Source organism: Stegostoma tigrinum, chromosome 12 (genome assembly GCF_030684315.1).
Source record: "Stegostoma tigrinum isolate sSteTig4 chromosome 12, sSteTig4.hap1, whole genome shotgun sequence".
Classification (NCBI taxonomy): domain Eukaryota; kingdom Metazoa; phylum Chordata; class Chondrichthyes; order Orectolobiformes; family Stegostomatidae; genus Stegostoma; species Stegostoma tigrinum.
This window is the reverse complement of record NC_081365.1, coordinates 31766553-31780180: the sequence shown is the minus strand read 5'-3', so window position 1 is coordinate 31780180 and position 13628 is coordinate 31766553. Positions and strand designations below refer to the sequence as shown.

General features: G+C 42.0%; 1 protein-coding gene across 1 annotated transcript in view; it reads right to left on the bottom strand.

Moving 5' to 3' along the window:
• The window catches only part of LOC125456993 (HMG box transcription factor BBX), a 204915-nt gene extending 191671 nt beyond the window's left edge, over window positions 1–13244 (bottom strand). The window contains exons 1-2 of the mRNA XM_048540663.2: window positions 12986–13244; window positions 10731–10860 (exon numbers count right to left, since the gene is read on the bottom strand). The gene's annotated coding sequence lies outside the window, so the exon portion shown is untranslated. The remainder of the gene's footprint in view (window positions 1–10730; window positions 10861–12985) is intronic.
• Window positions 13245–13628: the final 384 nt, after the last annotated feature.

Here is a 13628-nt window from a genome sequence, read left to right as displayed (position 1 = left end):
AAACTGCACTGATGGTGTTAGCCAGCAGGGTAATGAAACATCTGCAAACCAACGAACCAACTCGACGAGCGAACAAACCACAGCATCCACAACCCAAGCTACAAATCTACTCAACAGCCTTAGGGACTAGTTCAATTTGGAGTGCCTGGTCATCATGGACCGAAAGGCCTGTTTCCATGCCGTATGATTCTAAAAATCCAGAATCACAGACAGCCATTTTAATAGCCGCTGGTGAATGAGAAGTATAAAATGCAGGGTACTGGCAGCAAGATTAGGGTCCTTGTTAAGTAGTCTGCCATCTGGTTCGGGGTTAGGTGCTAAGTGGGAGGGACGACAGGTGAGTGGAGAATACATTGTTGCGGGTAGAGTGACAGGGTACAGGCTGCCAAGAGGGCCAGCTAAGTGTGGCAGTTTTCAGGGTAGGTCAGGATAGGTAGGAAAGATTGGGTCCAGCAGGGAAGGGTGGTGTGGGTCGGTTCGGGTCTGGCCTGGCAGTGGCAGATGGGAAGAGGGCAAAAGCAGATCAGATCCAGTGCAGATTGGGTTGAGAACAGTTGGGGGTGAGGGAGGGGGTTGTTCACCCACGGTGGGATGGTGTGGTCGGGGAGAGGCCTTGCAACAGGTGAGGGATGCAAGTGATCTGGGGAAGGTGTAGTTCCAGCTGTGAGGCGAGTATGGGGTTCACTGAATAGTCACTCAAGAGACTGGACCTAATAGTTAACTTTTCCTGAGTATTTACTAATTTCAGCAGAACCCTCTAAGCTCTCCATTTAAATAAGAAAATAATTGGAGGGATCCAGCCACAGAAGAAATACATAAAAAGTTTCCCAGGCAATTCTTTCAAAGTCCAAGAGACGATTTTGAAGGATGTCCACATGCATCTCTCAATTACACTAGAACAGTGAGTTTGGCTGTTGGATAATCTGAGCCAATTTATATTTTAACAAAAGCTTGTCACTTTTACAATCTGTGAAGGAAGTGTGAAGATACCGTTGAATATGAGCAACATTCTGAAAGATAGGGGAAAATTGTTTCATTTTTACACCATTCTACAGCATCTTGCTTTTCTTTATATTCTTTATATGGAACCTGGAAAAATTGTCAACAAGTCATGGTGTCAGGAGCAGCATCAAAATCAACTACAGCAACTTGATTATTATCAAGAGTGGAAAGCGTGATCTAAATGAGGGATCATTTCAAGTTTGATGGCAAATAGTCCCCTTCTTCTGGAAATCAAAGCAGCACAGTTGTTTGATTTCTTGGATCGCCACCCTAACCGAGTGGAGTGGATGGCTTCAGTGCTCAGAATGATGCTGTTGGAAATGCTTTTTCCTGATAGGGACAAGACAAAGCGTGATCCAAAGACTGTTCAACAGCCGGTGAACACTCAGCTGAGAGGTAGAAGGCAGTTGCAGTAACAGTAACAAGGTGGTTCTAGTCATCATGGTTTGATGTGTCAACAAAATTTGACTACCAACCCATCAAGATTACATAGAAAATCTTGACACCCTAAGGTCCCCACATTGAACAAGTTAACGTACAAGCAAAAACAAAGTTGCTGGAAAAGCCCCGCAGGTCTGGCAGCATCTGTGAAGGAGAGAACAGAGTTAATGTTTCGGATCAGGTGGCCCCTCCTAGAATCCCAGTTCTGAGGAAGGGCCACCAGATCAGAAACGTTAGCTCTGTTGTCTCCTTCACAAATGCTGCCAGACCTGCTGAGGTTTTCTAGCAACTTTGTTTTTGTTCCTGATTTACAGCATCCACGGTTCATTTGGTTTAAATTAACATATAAGCTTCTACCACGGACCATTTGCCAAGTCCTGAGTTGATACAGGACTGCTGACATGGACAAGCCTGTGAGCCTAATAATCTCTGGTCTAGAATACACATGCCAGTGATGGATGCACATCGATTGATTGATGTCTGTGTTGGGACAGGGTTATCTTTGGACAGCAGCATTGTGACTGAACAGTTCTCGTCAGGATAACTTCTGCTCACCCCAAATGGTGACACAGCTAAAAAGGCAGACAAAAATTAAGTCATCCAACTATCTCCTGGCTGGGAAACCACATTCTGCAAGTTGTAACTTGAAATATTCGGACATTCACAGACTATGTCACAAGTGATCATCTGCAAAGCAAAACTGAAATTATGTCAATGTGAACTATCAAGGGTCCAAACTGATAGAGATACCCACAGTAAAACTGAAGAGGGTAGCTTCTCCTCGGAAAGAGAAGGCTGACAGTCATCCTTATATCCATGTTATGTTGGTTTTGCCATTTGGAACAGAATCTTGAAGGTATTGTCAGAACTCCCTCAATGAACCTTAAAATCAACTGTAAAAAAAATACAAAGAACTGCAGATGCTGGATGCTATTGCTAAGGATCAACTGTAACCAATATGCTTCAGCCTTCATCAGTATTTCACTGTGACGAAGATGTTGAGGAAACATTCTATCCTGATGCTGAAGTTCCCAACGTCAATCTACAAGAATATAAATCATCCTTCGAGATATCAATGCCAGAGTTGACCTTAACTCTAATGCCAGAGAGGAACCATTGACAATCCAGGATGATAAAAGCCAATCACAACCCCTGCTAACAAAGTGAGATCAGAATGACGGTGATGTAGCAAACATCTTCTTCCATCAGAAAGAATAACACAAACCATCATATCATTGGTGGACCCAAGATCTAAATGATTTGTATCCATGCAGGGGACTGACATCAGATCTGGGACAAATCTCAAATTTGTTTGATCAGGGATCAACTTTCACCTAGCACCATGACATCACTAAATTCAAAATTTCCAGTGGAAGAAGAATATCACAACCTAAAGCAGCCCAGCCAAACAGCAAAATTCCAAGCGAGCCTCAAAATCAGTTAGAAAAAAATCTTCACACATCCAGCTCAATTCCAGAACACTGGGATCAAATAAAGTTAGCTATACTCGACTCCATTGCCCAGATCATTGATTTCAAGCGTTCCTGTCAAAGGGCTGCTTCAATGCCAATAACACTGAAATATATGATCTCCCAGAAGCAATCCGCTTTCATTGGTTGGCAGTATAACTTAAAGTTGCAAGTCAAAGAGCAGCCATTCCACCAGCTCAAGGCTGATACTTAAAGACAAACCCAGAATAGAAAAGTCAGGCAGCCGGAAGAGAAAAGCCGAAAAATCCAATAAACACTGACCATCATGATATATGAATCTTTTCTTTTTGAGGTGATCAAGACCATCTATAGAACAAAGTCAGATCGGCAAAATGCCATTCACCGAGGATGGCATTTCCCATCTGGAGGATGACAATGCCATCTGTAAACACTAGAATGAATATTTTCAACAAATTCTTGACCAGAATCCTCAGTGGTAGCTCATAGTCTCCAGGCTATCCTGCAGGACCATGTGATAGAATATACTGATGAACAACCGTTGATGGGAGCACTGTAAAAGCAATCAAAACAGATGAGAAAAAACAAAGCCGCTGGCTCTAACAATATTATAGCCAAGGTCTTCAAATTTGCACGTACCAAGATTACTTGTAGTCCTTCTACAAGATTGAGGGGAAAAAGATACATTCTTCTCACCCATCAAACACCCCAGGTTCAATTCTGTGGCTACTGTAATAGTCTTCAAGAAGGAAAACAAATCATACTGTGGAGGCATTTCCCTCTTGCCCACAGCAGGAAAAATTCTGAGATGCATTCTCCTGAATGGTCTACTTCCTGTGGCTGTGGAAATCCTCCCAGAGACATGCTGCAGCTTCTGGCCTTTGTTGGCAGGCGAATGTTGAGAACACCACCAGGAACTTTTCATGGTATTCACCGGTCTGACCAAATTGTGAGGCTCTGTGGATCACATTTCAAAGATGTGGAAGTCCAAGAAACTTCAAAACACTTAGGAGGATTGTGCTGTTGTTATGACTACAACCGCTGAACATGAGATAAGAAACAGACACCTTCAAAAACCAAACTATGGTGTGATAACCCTCATACTATTTACAATTAGACAATAACTATTCACCTCAAGGATAACCTCCTCTCTGCTACCAGCATTTAAAACTACTTAGGAGGAAAGCTCTTCAACTGTAGTTACCTCCATGCCAACACTAAATAGAGCATCACAAAATTACCTGATCTGCGACTAGTGGTAACTCAAGTGCCACTGCACATTCTGCAACAGTTTTGAAAACCATTCTCTATTTCTTCAATTCAACAAGAAACTTTCTCTGTCAGTCAATGTTGCCAAAACGAAACCCATACAACCAAGTCAGCCAAAAGTCCCACCTTCCATAAATGCTGAAGCAGAGATTCTGGAATATGTTGAGCACCTCTCCTTGTTTGGAGATACCTCTTAAAAAGACCACCATTGATGAGGAGTTGCCAAAACAAATCAGCTGCACCAGCTCAGCTTCCTACAAGCTGCAGCAGCTGATAGTCGACAGTAAAGTCTTCTGCACGTCAACAAATGTCCAAGTCTACAGTGCAACTATTGTCATCATATTCTGTACTGTACTGTGATTTGTATTGTCAATAGCAACACACAGTGCAAGAGAAATTCCATCAGGAATGTCTCTTTTGCAAACTCTAGATTCAACGGGAGTACAATCAAATAAACACTACTGTCTTCCCTGAAGGCAACTCCATCAACATTCTGACAAAACTCCCACAAAATCAACTTTGATGGCCATCTGGACAGTGTCCAGTCCAAGCATCATCACCTCTAACAGGTCCTGCTTTCTCAAATCTCAAATCGCCAACTTTCCACGAGAGAGGAAAAAGGAAACATTTCAAAGATGCTCTGAACATCATCTTCAGGTGAAGCAGTTCCGACATTACTAATGCTGTAGATTTGCTCACCAAGTCGGTGTGTTTGGTCACAGATGTTTTGTCACCCTGCTCGATAACATCGACAGTGGCCTCTGGTGAAACATCAGTGCTCTGTCCTGCTTGTTATTTATATGACTCGGTTTGCTGGGGAGGTTGGCATTACTTCTGGTTCTGTTTTTCAGTGGTCTATATCAGGTTCTCTTCAATGTGTTCATTGATGAGTTCTAGTTGGAATGTCAGGCTTCCAGGAATTCCCTGGTATTTCTGTTTCGCTCATGCTATTATGGATGTGTCCCCCTGTCAAACTCACGTCATTCTTTGTCCATGTGTATTGAGACCAGTAAGAATTGGTCGTGTCTCTTGGTGGCTAGTGGGTGTTTGTGTATCCTTATGGTCAGTTTTCTTACAGGTTGGCCTATGTGATATTTCTCACAGCCCTTGCATGGTATTTTGTACATTACGGTGGTATTTTGTAGATTACGTTAGGTTTATTGGTTGTGGGTATGGGATCCTTTATGGTCATCAGTAGCTGTCGCAGGGTAGTCATTGGTTTGTGGGTTACCCTGATACCCAGGGGCCTCAGTAGTCTTGTGAAAAACATTACATAGGCCAAACTAAAAGAAGATAGACAATGAGAATACACAAATACCAACCAGACACCAAGGAACACGACCAATTCTCACTGATGTCAACACACACTGACAAAGAAGAACACAGATTCGACTGGGACAACACATCCATCATAGCACAAGCCAAACGGAGACATGCCGGGGACTTCCTGGAGCCCTAGCATTCCAACCAAAACACCATCAACAAACACGTTGAACTGGACCCTATGTACAAATCGCTGAAGAACAAAACTGGAGGTAATGCCAACTACCCCAGCAAACCGAGCATACAAATAACAAACGGGACAGAACACTGACGCTTCACCAGAGGCACACTGATGATGTTACCTAGCAGGATGACAAAACGCCTGCAATCAAACACATCTGCTCAGCAGGTAAGTCTACAACCTCATCCACAACCCAAGATACAAATCTTCTCAAAAATGTTAAACTGACATTAATAATTGGGAGGAGCTTTCTACCGATCACTCACAATGGTTACAACTTATCTAACAAACTACATGATGCTTGGAATACATCTTAATAATGAGGGACAGAAAAGGCAACAAATCCTGCTCTCAAGGGCCCACAGCTCCATGGAACATCCTAACCAATTGTCTAAATATCCCTGGGTTGAGAAATGGCCTGTTCAGGCATGGGCTTGCCAGAAACTCTCAACCTAAGTAGACATCATCCTCAAATCCATGGCCAGTCGAACAGCGCAGTTGCTTAATCGATCGAACTTTTCAGGGAAAGTTTTTTTTGAGCCATCCACTAACAACCATGGATTATCAGTGCACGTCAGAAAGTGAGAACATGGATTTCTATTAATGTCACTTTCAATTTACCATCTTGCAAAAACTAACAATAAATGCAGCCTGAAAAAAGGGTTTTTGCTTCAATACATTTATAGTGCATTCCATCAATTCCCTCTGAAAAACATATTTTTCATTCTCCTGCCCATCACACATATGGAAATATATTGTTTATTTTATCATGACATAATTAGAAATTAAATTCTCTTGATGCAAATGAATCTCATATACAGCCATTCCAATAAATTAAACAATGTAAATAAAGATTTTAAAAGTTAAATCAACTCTGAAAGGGTTTACACAAACTACTTGAAAGGCAGAGGTGTATTTGTATAGCGCCTTTCATGGCCCAAGGCTTTCCTATGCTCTTTACAACCAATGAAGTATTTTCACAAAGTCACTGACATTTAATGCAGGAAACATGGCAGCCATTTCATTTACACAAAGTTTCCACAAAACACATACACGACAAATAACCAGATAATCTGTGCAGAATGACTAAAAACTGGCCGCACCACTGAAGAGAAATTCTCCGATTAAAATCCAGATAATACCATGGGATCTTTTCCACCCAAGACGACAGACAGTGCCTTACCTTATTATCTCAAGTGACAGAAAGCTAAAGACAGACCACTTTCAAGGCAGCGCTACCTCAATACCAAACAGAAGTGTCAGCCTAGATCATATGCACCTAGATCTTGTTGTTAAAGGTATTATTCAAGGCCGAGTTAATAAAATGACACTATGTACCAATACACTAGTTAGAATCTTCTCTGTATCGATATTGAGAAGCCAAGGTAGCAGGACAAAACTCATCAAAAGACCAGTGATAATGGGAACTGCAGATGCTGGAGAATCCAAGATAACAAAGTGTGAAGTTGGATGAACACAGCAGGCCAAGCAGCATCTCAGGAGCACAAAAGCTGACGTTTCGGGCCTAGACCCTACATCAGTGAGACCCTCTCTGATAAAGGGTCTCAGCCTGAAACGTCAGCTTTTGTGCTCCTGAGATGCTGCTGGCCTGTGTTCGTCCAGCTTCACACTTTGTTATCATCAAAAGGCCAGGTTGGTTTATCAAACACCAAGTGTCTTGGAGTATTGTGAACAAACCTATCTGAGGTTTTGGATTATGAAAATCAACTTCGTCCCAATCTCCCATTGCCTGTGCCCCCAAGGGCCAGACACAATGATGCAACACCTTCCTCTTATTCTCCCAAAAATGAGTCACTAGTTTCTTCTTAAAACTTTTTGTTTCAGCACTTACTAGAGTCAGAGTCAAAGTCAAAGTCATACAGTACAAATACAGAACCTTCGGTCCAACTCATCCACGCCAGCCAGACTCCCAATCTGACCTAGTCCCATTCGGCCCATATCTGTTTAAACTCTTCCTATTCAAATATCCATCTAGATGCCTTTTAAATGTTGAAATTGTACCAGCCTTCACCACTTCCTCTGGCAGTTTATTCCATACATGCACCACCCTCACCCGAGACTGGAATCAAACCCGGATCCCTGGCGCTGTGAGGCAGTAGTGCTAACCACTGAGCCAGTGTGCCACCCTCCAACACGACCTCTTCTGTGATGTGGACTCTTTGGGCAGAAAGCAGATCTCAGAAACTCCTCATCAGTAGCATTTTAAGTATCACAACTCTCCATAAAACAGATGGGCACACTGCCAGCTGATCACAGAATGGCTATGCATCATACTCCATCATATGGAATTTCCACTAATTCCAGGACTAAAGTTTCAGCAATAATTTCTTCCCTCTCTGCAAAATAATACCAGCAGGCACTTGTACCTGAATCTGTGAATGCATAACTGCAGGTTCATCCATCAAATAACATCTTCCAACAGCTTGTTCCAAGTTGGAGCATTGTCACTCCTGTTGTACGTTGAGCATCTGTCTTCAGTTTAACAAAATGAGCAGTATGGAGTAATTCTCCATATGCTGGCTATTCAAATGTTTTAAACTTTTAAATCCATCATCTCACACCAGCCATAATTATTATCAATTAGCTAATCAAGTCTTCATGTGGAACACTTTCAGAAAGGAAAATATCCACGAGCTGACTCCCTCTAGACAGTGGAAGCCACAGCTTGCTTCCTGCCCCTCCACTTGCCACTAATCCACATTATGGATTAATTCTGGATCTTGCATAAGGCCATAGGCAGCATGCTTTTCCATGACTCAAAGCTTAACCAAGAACTACTATTTAGAAACGTATTATGTATGCCAGAAGCTTAAGTCACATTGGAGTTTTACTATTATCAAGGCAATGAGACAATAGTGACCTTTGCTCCTTCAGATGCAACTGTGTGCAACTGCCTCAAAGTGGAATTAGTTACCTACACAAACTTCAGATACTGATTTGAATCAACAATCGGCACAAAACACTTTGTACCTCCAAGTCAAGGTCTTTAAAATCCCCTCTTACACTGTACGATGATATATTATTGCACAGATGGCAGTACTCACTTCTTTTTCAGAGCTGAACATATGTACAAGGAGATCCACCAACATGCAATTAGTAAAAGCCAAGACTGGGCACTTTAAGACTATTCGCTTTTAACAAGACCTAACATTAATATTGGAGGCCACCTCGAGCAGGGTATATGACAATGCACAATCTTACCGCTTAAAAGCATAACGCTACCGTACCCAGATCTTGGACTTGAACAAGGGCTGCAGAAACAACTGGACTGAAAGTTTTATGAAAATTAGTAAAACAAAAAGTAACAGAATTTTCAGTTATGTAATGTTTGAACTTCTAAAAAAACTTAGGAAACGTATTCCTCGTGAGAACAACCTCCACAATCTTCCTTTCTTTACAAAACAAACCACAAATTCACCTAATATATACATCAAAATAACACAAAAGTCAAGCATCACTAACATCAACAAGATTATACAGTGATTTGCAGTTTCATATAGATTTCTACATCTATTCACTGATAGATCAAGAGCATGTAACACTCAGACAAAGTTCTTCTCCCTGGCTCATTTTGAGCCAGTTACCAGTTTTTCTCTCCTTCCTGACAACAGTTTTTCAGAATTTGGTATAAACGACACTTACATTTTCATGCTACCATTAGTGAAGCAATAATCCACCTTCCTAGAATGAACTCATTCATTAAGACCATTTACATGGGCAGTACACTCTAAGTTTTCACAAATGGGTCTCTACTACAACCATTTATACTATATCTTCAATTATTAAAAAGGTGAAATACACTGGAAATCTGAAATAAAAACAAAACATTGAAGAAATCTGGCACCAGCTGTGGAGAGAGAAACAGAGTCAACATTTTGAGTCAGATGTGACTTCTTTGGTGTTCTAAAGAAGATGTATATTGAACTCAAAATGTTAACTGTTTCTCTCTCCACAGATGCTGCCAGACCTGCTGAGTTTTTCCTGCACATTTTTGAAATATCTTCAATTATTAACACTAATCCAGCGCCGGACCACGATTTAGACAAGAGGAATATGAATCAGAAAAACTTAAGAATCACAGTACAATGAAGATACTGTAGATATAAAGCTCTGTTGCAATGGGTCACAGAGATTCTGGCGAATTGGAACTTTCATGGAGTTAAAAAGGCTGACATCTGAGTGGTGCAAATGGAAAGTATCACCATGGATCTACCTGTCGTTTGAATTAATGACATCATTTATTCAAAAAGTAACATTACCGGAAAAGACTAAATTAGGGATCTTACAAAATATAATAAATGCCATACGTAGAGATAACAAATGTCGGCAAGCAGATACATTGATCTCATATTGTTAATACAACTCATATTGTTCATAGCAAATGCTACTAACAGTACTTTTGAGTGTAGAATTCTCTTTAAATCTTTCAATATAAGCTTTTCTCCCCCCCAATCATACAACATCTTCAAATAATTGAAGTTATGGCATCTTTGACAAGGGCAGCAGGCAGAATTACTTGTAACATTCAATACATACTGAGATTTTCATGCATGCAAGACCATCAACACTAACAGCTGACATTATGGTATCTTTGAGAAGGAATCTGTTAAGATAACAGCATAGTTAGTGCACAATATCTTTAACTAGTATGCGCTTGTATCCCACTTTAGTGTCAAAATATCAGTCATTAAGATGTCTAGAATACATCAAAACTGCACACTAAAAGAAATTGCAGACTAGTTTCCAAATAAAAGGCACAGTTTTCATTTTTTCTAATAAAATAATGCACTTTGTCAAAACATATTAACATTGGAGTACAAACTTCAAAATTGGCCAGATAATGCTATAATTGCAATTCTTTTATGATTAATTGAGAAAGCCGGAGGTCATGTCCCTCTGAGAAAAACCGTTAGCAACTTACACACAATTTATCACTTGTGGGTTAGGTGTTTTTCATCAATTGTGAAATTGAATTATTTTATAAATAGCAATTTTCAATTCAGAAACCATGACCTCCAACTGTAAAACTTGTTCCTTAGCCTTACTTTTCTTCCAACAAGAACTCTTCACTTTCTTGATCTTCTGGTTATAACTGCATTTGAAGAACTGAAGTTTTGAAAACAAACAGTACACCCTCAGATTTTTGACACATTCATCTATACTCCAGTATCACACCTGTATTTAACAGAAATATGAATTAAAAGTGTGGAATGAAAACTTTCAGTGCACGCTGCAAAACTCATAATGGGTTAACGATATCATCTGCATTTAGTTAATAAGTCGAAGTGCGATGAATCTCGTTTCTGATCGACAGTAAATCTTGCACTAGCTATTGGCTCACTAGCCCCAGCCAGTAGTTACAGGACCTGTCAGCTCCACACGACAGTGCTATACATACTGGGCACATGGGACGTACACTACGCCTTACGTAGTAAAATAGTACAATATACTGTCATTTTGCAGTTTTCGGTGCTGAAGAATAATTAGAAAGTACTCAAAAAAATCAATTTGTTAGATAGCAACACAGGTACATTCAACCCACACGTCAAAACACGGGGTGTTCCGGAAAAGGACCTACTTGCAACACGGTGAGAGGGGAAAAAAAATCTCGTTTGATACAGGGAACTCGACAGAACCAAATGCAACAAAAAAAAGTACAGTGACCGAAGTTACAATTCAAAGGCGGTCGCCGGTAAAAAACGTTGTTCCCTTTTCCTCTAATCCCATCACCCTGTTTGCAGTGTAAAAGTAGGCCAAGCTCAAGTTTGCATCGCTGTGCAAAATGTCGATCCAAGGCTGACAAGACACAGCGAGAGAGTCCATCTTGCTTCGGGGAAACCAAGAGCAAAAAAAAACCTCACTCACAGAGAGCGAGGGGGAAGAGAGAGAGGGAGAGAGAGAGAAAAAAAACTCCCTCAAAACAAGCTGCCATTTCAGTGCGGGTTACTCCATCCAGCTTGACCCAAACTCCTCCTTAGTTACACGGTTAGATCTCTGGTGAAATATCACCAGGCCATTCAGTGATCTGTCCCTGGTTTTTCTGCACAGTAACAACAATTTGTTCGAAAGAGAGAAAAAAAAGTGCCCTGGTCTGATTGAGTCGATCAAACGTGTCATTCGCAGGACGTGGAATGGTTTCAGCTTCCACCTCCCCTCAACACTACATAAAACAAAAAAAAAGACAGACAGGGAGGGGGAAAGGAGTACCACACAACACCAGAATCACACTTGGCGAGGAAAGTGCAACACATTTTTAAACGATGGTAACAAACAAAAACAGCAGTGTGCCCGGGCTGTGTTATCTCGGCACCAGTATATAATTCAGCAGCAAATCTCGTCTGAGGCGGTTAATGGGATTTGATCAGAGAAAGCCAGGTACAGAGGCTGCACAATATTGTCGCTACCTTATTCACACATCCATCAGATTACCTCTGTGTGTGTGTGTCTCCAGTATGACTGTGACTGAAACTTAAACCAGAGGAAGAGGTAGCTGCAGATTTCTGGATATTAACCGGATTCTCTCTCTCTCTCTGACTGAGAGACTTTGCTGTGTTGAAGACACCAGCTGATCCTTTCGCCGTTACACACGGATCTCTCCCTCTCTGAAACCACCCTCCGATCCACTTCCTCCTCCCTCCTCCTCCTCAAATTATTATTTTTTGTCTTTTTTAAAAAAAAATCATGACAGAAAACCGAAAGCGAAAAGCAGGGTGCGAGCCCCGAGCCGGCTGCTTTCACTCCACCATTACCGAGAGGCAGATGAGAAAGCGGGGTTTAAAAGGACTAGGCCTCTCTCGCTCTCCCTCCAAGTTATTGACAACATCACAGTATTTATTGTCCAGTATGGAGACAGCTCGCCGCCGGCTCTAATCCCGGCATTTAACCCCCTTCCTGCCCCTTTCCCCAACATTTAGCCCTGACTAAAAGTAGGGTTTATGTCAGCACAACACCCACCTCCCTTCTCCCCCCCCCCCAACACAACCCCCAGCACTTTGCCCTGACTGGGAGGCACAATCCTTTCTCCCGGCCTCTGCCAACTGTTTCCTTTTCTTGTATTATTCTCACTTGTCTACAATCTCTCTCTCTCTCTCTCTCGCTGTGTGTTATAACACTGGCCTAGCGCTCTCTCTCTCTCTCTCTGGCCTACTTGGGTCTCACTCACTCTCTCTCACACACAAAAAAAACGCCACAACATGGATCTGTTGTTTTTTCTAAACAAAAACATTTTTTAAAAAGGCAAGACAAAAACAATCAATGAAAAGTTTACAGTCGCAGTGAAATGGTGGTTCTGGTTACACACCTGGTGCTGGGGTCCCGTCCGTCCGGCGGCCCTTTTAAAGCCTCTCTCTCTCTCTCTCTCTCTCTCCCTCCCTGTGTGTCTCTGTCTGTCTGCTCCTCTCTCTTTCTAATGAGTGCTCTCTTTCTCCCCCACCCCCGGCTCGGGGTGGCGTTGGATGAGAGAAGTTGTATGTTTAAAAAGTCTCTGCTTGTTGTTCTGTTGCTGGTTGTTGCCGTGCGGCTGACAGTCGGAAGGATTGAAGGAGAAGTTGGTGCTGCTGACTGGCTGCCCCCTCCTCTCTCTCTCTCTCTCTCCGGCTGTTTGGACGAGGGCGAGAAGCTGCCACTACAACAGGGACCCTCATTGGTTGCCAGGCCCGAGCAAGAGCCGAGAGCAACCAAAGAGACAAACCGTAACAACTGGGAGAAACCTACAGTGTTTAACTAACATTCTCTCGGTTATAAAAACATCTCTGTCTAAATGTGTGCGTGTACACAGCAAACCTGCATTTCTTTTTCCCCCTGTTGGTCACACGGGCACACATGCAGAAAGCACTGGGCTCGTTACAAGAACTCGTTGTTTTTACTTTGCTCAAATGCGAACTACAGCAGTAGAAAGGGGAAGGGAGGGTTTCAAAGGGAAACAAACAGCCCCCGAGGTACGT